Source organism: Arachis stenosperma, chromosome 7 (genome assembly GCF_014773155.1).
Source record: "Arachis stenosperma cultivar V10309 chromosome 7, arast.V10309.gnm1.PFL2, whole genome shotgun sequence".
Lineage (NCBI taxonomy): Eukaryota > Viridiplantae > Streptophyta > Magnoliopsida > Fabales > Fabaceae > Arachis > Arachis stenosperma.
In genome coordinates this window covers 27,209,910-27,224,829 of record NC_080383.1, presented here as the reverse complement: position 1 = coordinate 27,224,829, position 14,920 = coordinate 27,209,910, and the positions used below count along the sequence as shown (strand labels likewise).

At 33.7% G+C, this 14,920-nt stretch overlaps 1 pseudogene; it reads right to left on the bottom strand.

Annotated features, from left to right (window-relative positions):
- Window positions 1-3,582: 3,582 nt before the first annotated feature.
- LOC130939615 (allene oxide cyclase, chloroplastic-like) lies at window positions 3,583-6,572 on the bottom strand (annotated as a pseudogene).
- Between the last annotated feature and the right edge of the window lie 8,348 nt (window positions 6,573-14,920).

Here is a 14,920-nt window from a genome sequence, read left to right as displayed (position 1 = left end):
AAAAAAATGTAAAATACTAAAAATAAAAAAATAGAAAACATATTTTTGTTGTAAAAAAAATAACTTGCATTAGAAATCTAAATTTTTTCTCGAATTGTACAAAATAATGATCATCATCTATCTATCACTTTCGACGAAAACGTCACCCTCTAGTTGGAGAGAAGAGTTCGGCGATGGTGGGACTGGGTGCTGGCTGCTGCTACTGATTGGGCATAAAGTTAGAGAGAGAAAGAGGGTTTTTTTTTTCAAAAATTGAAATAGGCTCATTTTGGGATAGTTTTTTTTTTTTAAATCTGAACTGATTAATCTCTTAAAAATCTGGCCAATTCTGACAGTTTACTGGTTAACTGCATGTTCGGCAGGCTCTGCTACCAATTTTCTATAGGACAGTTTATTATATCTATTAAATCGGCCAAAGGACCGGTTCTTAGTTAATCTTGTCGAATTGGCTGGTCCGGTTCCATTTTCAGAATATTAGTTTTAAGATTTGGATAAGTTTATAAGTAACTTTTTTTTAACTTATAACTTATGAAAAGTTATGAAAAGTTATAACGTTAATGTTTGGTACAATTTTTAAATATAACTTGTGACTTTCTAAAAAGTTATTAAAAGTGCTTATGGAGAAGTTAAAAAAATAACTTCTCCTATAATAAAAGGTTTTTTTTATCACTTTTCTTTTAAAATAAACACTTTTATGACTAAAGAGTAAATCAAGCACTTTTTTTATTTATAAGTTACTTTTACTATAAGTTTTCATATTTTCTTTTTCAAAAAAATTTAATTAAATTTTTTTTGTCATTGGACAATCCCCAATTCTAGGTAGGGGTGGCAAAGCGGACCGCCCCGCCTCGCCCCATAAACGAGGCAGACCGGCCCGCCCCGCCAACTAAAATGGGTTCAAAATGCTAGGTACACAACACACCCACACACTCACACACTTATCACATTTTTTCCCTCAAATGTATCCTCTAGAGTTTGAACTCTAGACTTTAGTGGTGGAGAGGGGGTGGAATGCCACCTGAGCTAAGGTTTTTCGGCAATTAAATTGTTTATTCAAAGTGGCCCTTAATAAAAGTCATTATAATTTTGGGTTTTTTTTGTTGAAGATTTCATGTTTTGGTGTTTGCTACGGTACGATGATAAATTCATACGTACCGATATAATAAAAACGTGAACAAATAATAAAATACTACGTGGATTACATTATCTACGTCAGCAGTTATTTTAAAAATATATATATATCATATCAATACTTTTACCAAAATATCCTTATAATTTAGTAAAAATAAAAATATATTTTTATTTAATTTTATAAAAAGACCTAAATATCTTTTTTATATTGGACAAAAACTATTCATTTAAATTAATCAAAATTTTAAATTTAACTAACTTTAAATTTAAAACAACATCTAATTGATTATTCATGTACAATCAATCATGCTTATACTCTTCCATAAATCCTAATTTCATATGTTCATTCATACAAAAAAAAAAAAAAAAAAAAGAACACATCTAAAGAACAAAAAATATTCAAAAGAACGATTCTAGTGTTCTTCATCTTTTCTGGGTTTTCTTACATCTCTCTCAAAGAACGTCTCTCTCTCTCTCACAATTGTCAGGCTAAAACTCTTGCTGTCGCCTACTCGCGTGCGGGCAACCAATTTTCCTTCTTGTTTTGTTTTCCATAATGTACACTTGATCAGAACTGCACTTGGATTGTCTGTTTGATGTACAACATTATGGCAACATCTCTTTTAGCTTCGTGTCTTCTATTCCTGTATTGTTCTTTTTCCATCAAACTGTAATTCAAACACTCTTTCTTAGTGTTGCCACCTTTGAAATTTACTACTAATTAAATGTAAAGTTACAACCTCGGGGTCAGGGAGGGACATCTATGAGAAATCAAGCTTTTTTATTAAAATTTCTTTTAACCAATATCTTCAACATGTTTGAGTAAATAGACCATGATCATTGAGAAATTCTGGAAGAATTTGGATTGGGATTAGGATTGGGGGTTGTTCAATCTACCTGACCAAAAAAAACACACCCCTACCTGCCTGGTAATAATTATATCAGCACTGAGAATTATTTAAAGACATAATGAGTCAAGCTATGATTATTTATCTTTTAAAACACACCTACCATTTAATTCTGCATTTTTTTTCAATTCTATTGTTGGGTTGGTGACAAAATAAGGTAGATCATGCACTTATGACAAAGTATTATATATCTTTTCCTTATAGATTGGAGCATGTTGTGATGAGAATTGAGAATCAATTGCAACAATAAGTTCAAGAGAGTTATACGTCAGATCAGAACACAGAGGAACAAAAAAGCATACCATAAAGCAGCCTATTATTGTTGTTGGTGTTACTACTCCTCAGTCTTCACTAGTGTCATTGATTCACTGTCATTTATTATAGAACAGACTATTATTAATTAATGATTCATCAAATGTTGGTTTTTGACTGTTGTGAATGGTCTCAGATCAGATGCAGTACACTTACTATGTTTCATTGGTACAACCATTTTGTTTGATCTACCCTATAAAAGAAAACATTACAGATTGTACCAATCCTGTGTATTGGAATCATGTGCTACTCAGCCTAAAAATTTTTTACCAAATTTTAAAATATTCTACTATTCATGTTAGTTGACATATTTTACATTTATATATCTCGGAAGAAGGGTGCTTTTTTTTTATGGAGATAAAATACTCTTGCTTTACCCAACAATAGGGTAAATTTTCAGATAAAATTAGTGAATGAATTTTATCTTAAACATGTTACTCTAGCATATGAGCAGTTGAGCACAATGCAGCTTATGGTGCATGATGATAATAATGCAAATTACAAAATAAATATCAGCAGCATATCAACCATAATTTATCAAGATAAACAAAAGCTTGATATTTTTAATTTTTGGTCCCAAGATAGAATTATATTGCCCAGCTCTTTTCCCTTTGTTTTGGTCTAAAGCCTATCTGTTTTTTCAAATGTGAAAATATGAGCATTTTCAATGTAGCATCAATTTCTTAAATGGGGTTCTAATTGGACATCTTTACAAAATGTGACATAAAAAAAAAAAACCTGATATCATGACTATTATTGGAAACTTTCATGTCACAGGTTGTTTTATCCATCAGCATGCACAACCCAGTTGCTAGTCCACTAAGAATGTCATCACTACAATTCCATACAAATAATCTAATTTTATTTATTTATTTGTGTCAACATTCAAATAAGCCTTTAAGCTACCCATAATTTAACAATTACATAAAGTAAACCTTATTTGTGGTCAACTCTTCATAGCTTTATGATAATAAACAAAAGATAAACTCAACAGTGTCACATAACAATTATCAACATCACATGGAAGAACTTTTGATATAAAATTTTCTCAACAAAATATTAACTAAAAACAAAAGCAATTCTGATCAATTTCTTATTAAAAAGAGTTCAAATGATCAAGCTTTTCATACATAACAACCATCCACCAACTACATCATAGCCGCCCCACTTATTATTCATAACTATAGCTAGCCACAACATAAAAAAAATAAGAATAAGAGCCTAAAGTTTATCAGTCAGTAAAACGAAGAACTATAGCATGTGGCTCAAGATTCTTAGCAGCATCAGAGGCCTGAACAAAAGGGTTAGGCTCAATAGTTTCAACAATAAGCTCAGATAGAAATTAAAGTGTACAAAGATCTTAAAAGGGTACACAATTTGATGAAGCTTGACTTGGCCTGAAACACCTTCAAAGATTCCAGAACCACCTGTGACAGCAAGGTATGTGTCTTCATAGGTCAAGTATGGACCCTGAACAACAATGTGTCCATAGTCACCAAAGTAGAAACTGTATATTGCTTCATAATGATCACCACCTTTCTCTGCTTTGTTTTGGATCAAAATGCAGATACCTGCTGTTATGCCTATGCGCTTTTGAAAAGATTATAATTGAAAAGATTATAATATGAATAATCATATGATGATGTTTGATCACTAACATAATTCAATCATAAAAAATAAATTACCTTGTTGGTGAAGGGTACAAGATCACCAAGGGAATTCACAGTTTTCTGGTTCAATCTACGCGGTGTTTCGAGTATCCGGAACCTTCTTTTCTACAGAAGTCTGGGAAAAACTAATAGTCTATTACCTACTCACAAGTTTCGAAAGAATTTTTAAGGTGATCAAATGTTCTCCGGTTATTACCTGCCCGGCTCTGCTATGCGTGAAGACCGACGGAGAGGGAGCGCGGCTCCGAGGAAGGGAGAGGATGAAAATAGCATGCTGCTGTTTGGGTAGGAGTTTAGGGGTGAGATTGTTTTTTATTAGAAGGATGGTATACAATGATGATGAACAATTTTTAAGATATGTTCTTCTTTTTGGTATGAGAAGGATAAGAAAGATTAGATTAGGGTTCATGAGAAGTAAAATAATCTTTTATTGTATATGAATAATGAAATGTATTTTAGTTTTAATTTTTAAATTGATTCATATTTAAAATTATAAAACTAAAGCTAATTGAATTTTGATTAAATTAAAAGGATTTGGGTAGTTTTTGTCTAATATAAAAAAGAATATTTAAGTCTTTTTATAAAATTAAATAAAAAATATTTTTTATTTTTATTAAAGAATAAGGATGATTTAGTAAAACATTTATATGATTTATATTTAAAACCAAAAAAATTAATTATTGACGTGAAAAACATAATCCACATGTAGTGTTTTAATTTGTCCACAATTTGTTTTTGGTTGGCTAAAAGAGAAAAAAATATGTAATGATGTTCTTTTTTTTAGTGAAAATTATAGCACTGGGCCATTACGGTGTGAATGAATTTTTTTTTTTGTTAGTGGAAGTTTATTCTTTGTTAATGTGTATTAGTCTAATCACAATATCCAATTTACATGGCCAAAAAAAAAGAATGCAATTTGTAAAAATTATAGGTGTGTATGTATAAATGGTTTTATGAGTACTAAATGATAGAAAAAAAATTTGGGTTAAGTTTAATATTATTTGATAAACCTTTTGAAACAAAATTGTTCTCGCATAAAATAATAGAAACTGGTTTACTCGTTGCATTGTTAGATTTGACACTTTAAAATATTAGGTTTTTGTAGTAGAAATTTTTTAATTTAAAGGATTGTATAAAATGAGTGTTAAAGTTTTAGTATTTTTAATTAGAAAAGTGATGCAAAATATTTTTATTAACAGGGCAGAGTTAGAGTAATTCTTAAGAGGGGGCCAATATAAAAATATAACTCTAGAAAAAGAAAAAAAATAAAATTAACAGGGTGTAATAGCCTAGTTCTCGAAAAAACAAGAGTTTTTTTTCCTGAAGAAATGAAATTTTTCGAGAAATTCAGTAAAGCAAGTACCTCAACTGCATCATTATTAGGTAAGCAAACACCTCCATTGTGTCATCACTGCATCATCATGAAGTACACACCTCTACTGAGCTAAGCATGTCGGCTAAGTTGCAAAAAACTCGATTTTTTAGCCAGCTTGGCTAGAAATTTCAAATTCTGATTTCCATGGTTAGACTCAGTTCGATGAGGCAGACCCGAATCTCGAGAGAAAAATAATATAATATTATTATTTTACTCATTTTAGTTAAAATAGAGATAAGTTTAATAATATTATAACTGGACTCAAAATCTACCGGCACGAGCTAATGCCGATACTCTTCAGTAAACTTTGCTATGCTAATGCTTTATCATAGATCTTGATGGTTATCAGTGGCTAAAGAAGGGGGATTGAATCTTGGTCTCCTTTGCTACTAAAAATTACTTTTGTTTCATCAAAGTATCTTAGGAGATATTTTTACTTTTGCCTCCTGTTAAGTAAAGAGACTCCACTTTTTGTCTCCTAAAATAGAAATCAAGAAGAGAAGATATAGTGACACATAGATATATTCTGGTTCAGCTACTAAGTGCAATGTAGCCTATATCCAGTCTCTATCACAATCATGATAGAATTTCATTATCTTTTTCACAAGATTACAAACACCAATACTTTCCTAGGATCTACCCAATCCTATCTGGGACAAATCCAGATTCTAACCCAATCTGAATTTGACTCGGACTCAACCTAGCTTTCAACAGTAAAGTGCTAACCCAACTTGCTAAAAAATTCCCACATGATCATGACTCAAAACAAAAAGATATACAAAGAAAATTTGAGACATCTTATGGCTTTTTCTCCTAGTTTTAACTCACTGTCATTTGCCTCTCATTGGATTTTTCTTACAAATCTCACCATGTTTGCCTTTTTCAATGAGACACAAACAGATTAAATTGAGAAAAAGAAATACAACTTGTAAACTATGAAGGAGAAGAACTCAACCAGCTTAGGTTTCTATGAGAACCGAACCATGTGCTCAGTTCTACTCTCTTACCTTCAACCTTTACTATTCTCCCTTATTATAGAAGAGTGAAGTTTTCAAGGTTGGATAAAGTTCAACCCCATGCTGTCTTCTTCTCCAATCTTCAGAGTTTGCAGCGGCTTGGTTAAAGGAGATAGAGAAAAATTTGAATCTGAGACATGCAACTTACCTTCTCTCTCATCCATTTTCTTCAAGCTCCATTGATATCATCTGTTGAGCTTGAATTTGTCCCCAAATTTTGTTTCTGAGCATTGATGAGCTTTTGATCATGTTTGACTCCACTGTCTTCATGGTAGATTGATTTGAGTTTGAGGCTTGGTAATTTTCTTCATGGTTCCTTGGTGAAGAACGAAAGGAAAAATAACCGTTTTGACATTCTCAAACCACGAGAGAATAGCTTCTTGGTTGTAGCCCTTCTTCTTTGCTTAGATTTAAAAACAACCATTTTACCCTTTCTCCATAACCTAGCTTTGCAATTTTCATTTTCTTCTTTCTTCTTCTTTGAATGATGTGATCGAGAGAGAGAGAGAGAGGAGAAAGAAGAAAGTGTTTGGCTTTCAGTAGAAGCTAAGTGAGATTAAAGTGAATTGAACTTGGGGTCCAAGTTTCTTAGAGTGTGGGAATCAGTAATCGAATAGGGCTTGGAAGGATTTTGGGCCATCTTTATTTTTATTTTGTTCAGAGGCCTATCATAAGATTTGGTTTGCTTGTAGTAAACCAAGATTTATGTTAGTGTGGGCTTGATGATTTGTTCCATGGGCCATGTTTATAAAATTATTTTCTTTCACACAAGCACAATCATAATTATATAAACAATTAATAATTCTTTAATAATATTTGTTCATGATTTTAATCAAATATTTTTTTTTCAAACTCAACAGATCTTTTATCTTCAAGAGGATCATGTTACTAGTATTATTTATACTAGTAGCTCATATATTTATCTCTAGATGTGTTATTACTTATCTTCTAATACATCTAACTTTAGTAATTTTCCATTTTGAGATAATTTTACAACCAATTTTGGTGACTAGGCACCTTATACCACACAGTCTTTTATGATAAGTTTCCAGCAGCATCTCCATCCTTCCTTCAGCTAGAAAACTTGAGAGAAACACCATGAAAGTATAAACTTCAAGCTTAGATCTATTGCTTCCTAAAATTCTCACTGAAAATTCAAATTGATTAAAGTGTTCTTCTCTTCATCTCATATACATCCATACCAGTTTTCCTAAGTTAAGGTGAGATTTCGTGGCTATTCCTCCCTCTTGAAATTTTTGGCCATGAAGGAGTATGGCCAAACTAGTTATTTTTGATGTTTTTCATGAAATATCTTATCTAGGAACCTTGTACATCAAGAAAAGTGATTTTCAGCTTGAGAAAGGTAAGAAAATCCTTTCTAAATTCAATGTGAACATTTGGCATTCATGAGTTCTATGGTTTAAAAGTTTGTTTTGATTGAAAACTAGGTGAAAAAGTGAGCTAGGAATCACTTAAGAAAACTGTTTTTGGTGGCTGAATTAAGAGGTAAGGTTTGGGTAATTTACTAATGGTTGATTGTGTTCTTGTTGCATGATTACTGGACTGATGTTTGATGCTTGAAATTGAATATTTATGTTTGGTTTTTGGTAAAACTTTGGTGATTTATAAGCTTGACAATTCGGTTTCATGGAGGAGCATGAAAACTGAACTATTTTTGTCTTAAATGTGGATGTTTTTAAGCTTGAATCTTGTTGAATTTCATGTGGTTTGGTGGTTGGAAGGTTGCACTAAGAAATTGATAAAAATCAGTTACCGAAAAGCTTGAAAACGGGTTAAAAATCAAGTGAAAACCATGAAACAAAACATGGTGGCTATTTAGTTTTCTTGGAGAGCAAGAAACCAACAGTTGAAATTATTTTAAGGATATGAAAGTAATTAATTAAAAGATCAAGGATAAAAAAGTAATTTCACAAATTTAGAGATATTTTGGGTATTTAAAAAAATTCAAGGATAAAATGAGAATTTTATAAAAAATAAAGGGGTATTTTGGTCATGAAAAAAATATGTAGGGATATTTTGGTAATTATGTATGAATATTGGGACAAAAATATAATTATTAAAAGGTTTGAGATTAAAATATAAATATATAAAAGTTTGGGGTCAAAGTATAATTATGAAAAGTTTAGGATTAAAATATAATTAAATAAAAGTTTTAATGATATAATATTAAAATATTATTATATTAATGGTAATATTAAAATATTAATAATACTATAATAATCAAAGAGCAAAATGGTAATTTCATCTAGGGACTAGAGGGCAAAATAATAATTTTTAGAATCCTTAGGAAGACAATTTAAAGTTCAAAATCTCATAATTTTCTTCATAAAAGACCTAAGATGAGATAAAAGAAGAAGGTAAAGATTAATTTAAGATATTAAAAGAGATCAAAGAAAGGACAAAGCCATCTAATAACCGGAACTAGAAATTGAGAACTGATAACTAAAAGGAGTGGCTAAGAAAGTAAAATAGAGAAAGAAACTAAAAGAAGTTTACAAAAAAAAATATAAGTGGGGACGTCTACAACTGAGAAATGTTTTCTAGGGGTACGCATATTCAAGTCAATTGACGTGGCTCCGGCCATTAGACTTAAAGTCAATTGATAAGGCTTCAGCCATAAGACTGGTATGCAACTGATGCAACAGGAAAGCCATATCTAGGACTTGTTCCTAGGTAATGTCGGGTTGCGGATAATCAACCGACACATGAGCTTATGGCCTGCATAGGACAGATATGAATCATACTTGGTTGTGCATCTTTCTCTGTTATGCTTTTGTATGAATGTATGCTTCTTTGTTTGTATTCTATTTTCTATACTATTTGTGTGTTATTCTCTTGTATTTTCTGCTATGCTCTATTGTCTGGTAATAACAAAAGATTAATAAACTTAACTAACCACCCCGACCTTACTAAGGACTTCCAAGTTTTTACCCCAATCATTTTCCCACAGATGGAGATGGGAGTTCTTTTCCATGAACTAGGTAGTCTTCTGAATTTAGGGTGAGCCTCATTTCTATTTGTCTATTTTCTATTTGTCTATATTGTGAGATCGGTCGCTTTTTACACCCCGACTTTAGTTTGGATCATCCGTACAAGTTTCCTCCAACGTGGCTACATGATGGAATACCAGTGGGTTGCCCAATGATGACGGGTGCTCGTGTAGAGGAGTAGTAGATGATATTCTGGCTATTAATAGGGTCCAGCTTGGCCCAAATTTTGGAGACCTAGAATATAGTCCCCTCGCTTTTGTAGTCTAGTTATATTAACTAGCTACTTCTATGGTGTCATAACTAAGATCTGTCCACTGCTAAGGGTTAGATGACCGAGTACTGTTGACCAATACGAGATGTATATATGTGTGTAGTTGTTTATAACTGCTTTATCTATTATTATTTATGATTTTATGTGGTATGTTCTGCTTGTTAGACCAAACATTTTCAAAAAAGAATTACCCGCAAAATAACTATGTTTTAACAACGAATCAGGCTCATATAATAAATAACAGCTAAAGTTTAAGGGAAGCGAGTTATTAACCCTTAGCTTCTAGTGTGATCATGACATGCTATAAGTTTGGTCATTGTAATTTAGTATTAGAGCAGTTCATCCTTAGCAGAGCCTGGAGAGTGGAATGACTCATACTTCATTGTATACTCTACTATGTGTCTCATGCTGATAGGATATCTCTATGATATGTGTTGCATGATCGTCTTTGTGTATTCATTTTAGAAATGTTCATACTTGACTTGAATTGTTAACACTAATCACCTTAATAATGATTGTTTGGTGTAAACAGAACCATGATGAGTTCACGGAGACAAAGCGCTAGAGGAGTAAATTCTAGTGATAATCAGACGAGGAAAGAGAAAACCTTTATGGCCACGATGAACACCGCGGTTGAGGCTGTGCGAGAGGCAGCTACAGCTGCTACTAGGGCCGTTGAGCGTATGAAAGTGAGGAACGGAAACGGTAACAAAGAGAATAACAAAAATGACAATGTTGATGTAATGCAACCTGGCAAACCTATGACCGTTGCCACTTTTCTAAAAGTGAATCTTCCAAAGTTTAAGGAGACTATTGTTGTGAATGAAGCTGATAACTAGTTCCAAGGCATTGAGAGGTTGCTGCAAGCACAGCATGTAGAGTTTGCAACTTATATGCTAGAAGGGAGAGTTGAGTATTAGTGGTAGGGATACACTGACAACTGCAACAAGATGAGAGTGAAATTTCTTGGGATGTTTTCATGGAAGAATTTTATAAGAAGTACTTCCTTAGGTTAATTCGTGATCTTAGGAAAATAAAATTGATGCAATTGATGCAGGGAGACATGTCTGTTGCTGAGTATACCTGAAAATTTAGAGTTATTAATAAATTATGAAGACTTACACGAAAATCCAAAAAAATCATAAAGAAATGTTAATTGGAGATGACAACAAAGGTTAATTTTAAAGGCATGATTAGATATTGTAAGTCATATTTGCTTATGAAGTTGTTGGTATGAGAATACATTTATGTGGTTGCATTAGGTAAAGATGGAAAGGTAATATAGGGATGAATTGTTTTGATTGTTATGTTAGTCATTAAGTGAATAATTCTTAAGGTTTAGGATTTAGGATTTAAGTTTTAGTGTTGAGGGGTTTAGGATTTAAAATTTTGGGTTTATGGATTGTGATTTAGGGTAATGGGGTTATGACTTAGGGTTTATAATTTTAAATTTTGGGATTTAATGTTAAGAGTATATAATTTAGAATTTAGTGTTTAGGGTTTGGAATTTAGGATTTACTATACATTCATGTCTTCTCCAATGTGTCATAAGTTCTACCATGACAAATAACATCTATGAATATTTATTTATTTTTCTTAGTCCCATTTTTTGTTAAACTCTTTGTTTATAACAAATTTATCACTTAACCATTTTAATTAAAAAAAAAACATTTGTATCTCTGTGCACTACTAACAGCCCGAATTTATTCATATTTTTTAACTATTTCGCCCAATCCACATGAAATCCACCCTTTTACATCCACTCCAAAATTAATACAAGTCCACCAGGGTTTAGTATAAAATAACATATTCTAATATAAATTTATTTTCGTATTCAATTAATGACCATGTGTTAATAGTCTTCTTATCATCTATCATCATGCCCATTTTTCAGACAAATCATCTGAAGTATGAGACCTACAATTGTAAAATACTGACACCAGCTGCAACGGCTATGCGATATCCAGGGACATGTATTGCCTTCTGATGCATGAGCATCATTTAATAGTTTTCTAGTTAATTATGTTAATAAAGATAGTGATTGATTGCAATTTCTCTTGTGTTTTAATCAAGAGATACTTTGAGTGTTCTACTTTATATGTTTTGCAGGAGATTGTTGAAGATTTTGTTAATAATAGAGGCAAACTGAGAAAGCTACTCAAGTCAAAGAGGAAGCAGAAACAGAGAATAAGAAATATTTTGTTAATAACAGAGACATAGAACATTGGCCACGCCAACCCCACGTCCACTTCATACAACACCAAGGGCATGTGAGACGTGGCATGCTGGGCCAAGTCCCAGTATCCCCCAAGCCTTCCTCCATCACACGAGTGGGATGTGGGTCAGGCCCACTCCACGCCCAAGCTTTCAGGCTCGAAGACGTCCCACTTGGGAACGCCCAGTCACACCAGCTTCTTCACCCTTGCACCGAGGCTCGAAGGCGTGGGATGTGGCCACGTCAGCCCAGGGCAAGTCTTCTTCTCATCGCTAACGTGGGATGCCTCCTGCGCCATCCTTTACTCTAGTTTTGAAGACATTCCATATGGGGCATGTCATGTTCACTGTCTAACTCCGGATTTTTAGAAATTAGATTATGATATTTATTTATTATTTTAAAGAAAATTTATTTTATTACCTCTAATTTTAAAATTTGAGTATTTATTTGAAAATAATTTGTAAATTGATGAATAAATAGTATTTTCTTTAAAGATAATTTTTTTGGATTAAAATTAGTTTACAATTACTATATTACCCATATTTTTATTAAAAATTACTAACCTACCCTTACCCTTCTCCCAAATCAGAAGCATAACCCTAACTATACACAAACACACACACAACCGAGAGAGAGGAGAGAAACAGAAGAAGAAGAACGTCACCGACAGATAGGAAGGTTGCCGTCGCCGCCAAACCAATGAGCCAACCCATTGCCATAAACTTTTTGTCCATTGAGCCACCATCACGTATCGCCGTCGTTGTCGCCGGGAAGGAGGAAGAAGACGTGCGAGAGAGAGAGCGCCGTCAAGCCATGTGTCACCGCCACTGGAGAGTATCGCCATCGCCATTATTGAGGGAGTAGAAAGAGCTCGAGAGAGGGAGGCAAAATGCGAGGAGGAAGGAGGCCGCTGCCGTCGCCATCACTGTCGTGGGGTGGGGACCATCACTGTCGTTGAACTGAGTTGAGGGAGAGGAAAACGCGATGAAGGGGAGGCGTCTGCCACCACCGTAGCTGTAGCCGCGCCTCTGTCGCTAGAAAATGCCACTGTGGTCGCTGGGAAATGCTATCGGAACTGGCTGAGTTAGCGCTACTACTGCTGGTAAGGGTGTTTTTGGTTTTGGTTTCCATTCTTTTGATTTCCGGGATGTTGTTGTCACTGCGTTATTGCTGCAGTTACTGCTGAGATTTTTCGTCATTATTGAGTTGCTGTTCCGCCTCACCCTAGTTTTCGTTGCTTTTGGCAGGTTCTGTTCTTGTCGATGAGGGCCATCGGGATTATTGTTGCTCCATTCCTTTGTTCATTTTAGATTACAATAAGTATTTCTATTTCGAAACTCTCGCTATTAGTGTTCTCTTGTAATTTGTTGAAGATTTTGAGGTATTTGATGTCGTAAGACGAGTACCATTATTGCATGCTATATTTGTGGCTGTTACATAATATTGTCAATAGCACTAGAATATGGTATACGAGACATAAGCTCTACCTCTTCAGTTTTTTTACAGTTCTTTGAGGATTACTTAAGATGGGTAGCTAACGAAGCTCCAACCAATTTAGCTTGATCCGTATTTAAGCATTGTAACACTTTTGTAATGTAACATTGTTATTTTAACACAACCTACCACAATGCTTCACCTTATGAATCTCCATTCCCATAATTTTTTTTTTGCTGTAGGCAAGTCCTTTATCTCAAATTCTTTTTCCAACTGAACTTTTAACATACTAATTCCAACTTTATCATTAGCTGCAATTAACTTATCATCAACATACAACAATAGATAAATTTGCAAACCATCTTAAAGCTCCTTAGAATAGATGTAGTTATCATATTAGAGTCTATTATCTTAGGTATTGCTTTAATTTATACAGTGACTTCTTCAGCAGCAAACACGATCTTTCTTCTCAAGATCTATAAATCTTTCTAACTGATTCACATAGATCGTTTTTTCTAGCTCACCATGCAAGAATGTTGTTTTTACATCAAGATGTTCGAGCTCTAAGTCAAACATACATATAGTAGCGAGTAGGACTTGAATAGTGTTATGCTTCACAAATAGGAGAGAATATGTCATAGAAGTTGATGAGCGGATAATTTATACGCTTTTTGGCATTGTTTTTAGTATGTTTTTAGTAGGATCTAGTTAGTTTTTAGTATATTTTTATTAGTTTTAGTTAAAATTCACTTTTCTGGACTTTACTATGAGTTTGTGTGTTTTTCTGTGATTTCAGGTATTTTCTGGCTGAAATTGAGGGACCTGAGCAAAAATCTGATTCAGAGACTGAAAAGGACTGCAGATGCTGTTGGATTCTGACCTCCCTGCACTCGAAGTGGATTTTCTAGAGCTACAGAAGCCCAATTGGCGCGCTCTCAACGGCGTTGGAAAGTAGACATCCTGGGCTTTCCAGCAATATATGATAGTCCATACTTTGCCCAAGATTTGATGGCCCAAATCGGCGTTCAAAGTCACCCTCAGAATTCCCAGCGTTAAACGCCGGAACTGGCACCAAAATGGGAGTTAAACGCCCAAACTGGCATAAAAGCTGGCATTTAACTCCAGGAAGAGTCTCTACACAAAAATGCTTCATTGCTCAGCCCAAGCACACACCAAGTGGGCCCGGAAGTGGATTTTTATGTTATTTACTTATCTTTGTAATTCTTAAGCTACTAGTTTCCTATAAATAGGACCTTTTACTATTGTATTTTCATCTTGGTTCTTCTGGTTCCCTCTCTGGGGCCGAAACCAATGATCACTCTTGTTCTTATGTATTTTCAACGGTGGAGTTTCTACACACCATAGATTAAGGTGTGGAGCTCTGCTGTACCTCGAATATTAATGCAATTACTATTGTTCTTCTATTCAATTCCGCTTGTTCTTTGTCCAAGATATCACTTGTTCTTCAACTTGATGAATGTGATGATCCGTGACACTCATCAACATTCTCACCTATGAACAAGGTGACTGACAACCACTTTTGTTCTACAAGCAACCAAGGCTCTAGTGAATATCTC